We start from the raw sequence: 2,151 nt of genomic DNA on the forward strand, positions 1-2,151 counted from the left end.
GCTCCAGTGTTCGTTGTTGTTGCGGTACCACTGGAGGGCAGTGCCGCTTAGCAATTCTGGCATCGTCTTTGGTAACAGGTCTACGTTTAATGCGTAGACGTCGGCTAACTCCTCCAATCGTTCTGCAAACGCCAACGGGTCGCGTCCTCCATCGTACTTCACCGACCACTTGCGTACCTGGTCGATGATGGGCGCAAAGGTAACGGTCGGCACATGGTTGCCGTTGTTTAGCACGTCAGCGTTTGGTGCGATGGATGTCGTTGGCGGTTGTAGACTTGGTGGTGGATATGCGAACTGGCTCTGCGTTGGCGGCCTAACGGGCACATTAGCGGTTCTTTCGCCTTGATTCACGGTTAACGGTGTCTTTGGTTCGCTTTCGTTTCTCCAGTGGGCCTCCTGTTCGTTGTATGCTGCTTCCATCGCGAGAAATTTTGCGTGAAGTTCCGGGTGGACGAGTGCTTTGGCGGCCCATGCCGCTATCCGTTTCCTTATCTCTCGAGTGGTGCCTGTGTGCTCGATGCCCAGTTCCTGTGTGATGGACACCAACTGTTCCTTGGATACGCTGTCCAGCCACGCTATGCTCACTGGTTCTGTCATGGCTGGTTTAATTATTGGCTTCGAAATGTTCTCCTCGTATTGTACTATTTGCAGAGTCCCTGCTCGGGCGCCAATTGTAACGAAGCGTTTTCCTGTTAAGGCCCCGATGCTTCTGTTTTCTATGCTGGGGTATACTCGCTGTGCCCAGGGTCCGTTACAATAAATTTATATTGTGGGGCCTTTGCAAATAGTACTTTATTTAATTGCTGCTTATTTTCTATCACGTGGAAATTCTTAACATTACAAACATAATATCATTAACGGGACGTAAATTCCTAACGGTGCTGTTCTATCGGCGTTGCTGTATCGCCGCTCTGTCGCTGTGCGACGCCGGCGCTGCTGTATCGCCGCTCTGTCGCTGTGCGACGCCGGCGCTCTGCTTCTGTGCGACGTCGGTTCCCTGCTACCAGGCGGCGTCTGCGCTACTGTGTCGGCGCTCTGCTAGTATTTGACGTCGGCGTTACTATGCCGGCCCTCTGCTTCTGTGCGATGTCGGCGCTCTGCTATGCCGGCGCACTGTTATCCCACGATCGGGCGTCGCTGTCGCGCGTGTTCGCGGTGGACTGTGGCGTGGCGGCGCTCTACCCTTGAATAGCCAAGCCTTGTGTAGTCGCCTATCCACAAGTCGAGCGCTATTCGTTTGTAGCTGTGCGTTCACGACCACAGCTCCGTTACTGACGCGTAGACTGCTGGCGCGTGACTTCGGCGCTTCTCCGTTAGTGCGCGGCTGCTGGGTGACTTCGGCGCTTCTCCGTTAGTGCGCGGCTGCTGGGTGACTTCGGCGTTGTGCTGGTGGGCGAACTGGCGTCGCCGTCGGCTGACTCACGGTGTACTGCGGAGTGGCGGCACTCTACCCTTGAATAGACAAGCCTTGTTTAGTCGCCTATCAACAAGTCGTGCGCTATTCGTTTGTAGCTGTGCGTTCACGACCACAGCTCCGTGCTGACTGACTCGTATGTTTCTGAGTCACTTCTGTTATAGCTGGTGTTCTTCGTGTTGCTGAGTTGTGTGGCTACATGTTGCGTTGCTATGGTGACGGTGTCGCAAAGGAGTGTTGATACGGTCTCCCGTGTTGGTTAGCCGTTTCGATGATGTTGCTGTAGTCGTTATTGTTGGTGTAGGGGTTTGTGTTCGTGTGGGCTAAATTCCGCGGATATTTAGTCCTCACACTTCCCCCCCTCTTCGGCAGGCTTCAGGCTTGGGATGTTTCTGAACTATACTTGCGCCCCACCGGTATACGTTGACTCGGTATCCTTCCGCGCGGAACCTCACACAGGACGCGCAGGTTCCCTCTGCTATGTCGCGTATAGCCTTCCGGGCCCTCTCGGCGATCTCCGGGAACTGGTCTAGTGCTGGCCCGTCGATTTCGTCGGCGGGGATTACCGTTTGTCCCATTGGTGGGGTTGACGAACATTGTGGTTGTGATACTGCTTCAGTCGGTGCTGGTGTTCGGGGGGGTGACTCTGACAGTGGTGCTACCTCTGGTGATACTGGTGTGTGTGGCGGTGAGGGTAGTGGTGTTGTTGCCTCTGGAGGCTCCGTGGGTCGTGGTGG

This window comes from Rhagoletis pomonella, unplaced genomic scaffold, assembly GCF_013731165.1.
Source record: "Rhagoletis pomonella isolate Grant_MI unplaced genomic scaffold, Rhpom_1.0 Rhpom_scaffold_00001, whole genome shotgun sequence".
In the NCBI taxonomy this organism is placed as follows: domain Eukaryota; kingdom Metazoa; phylum Arthropoda; class Insecta; order Diptera; family Tephritidae; genus Rhagoletis; species Rhagoletis pomonella.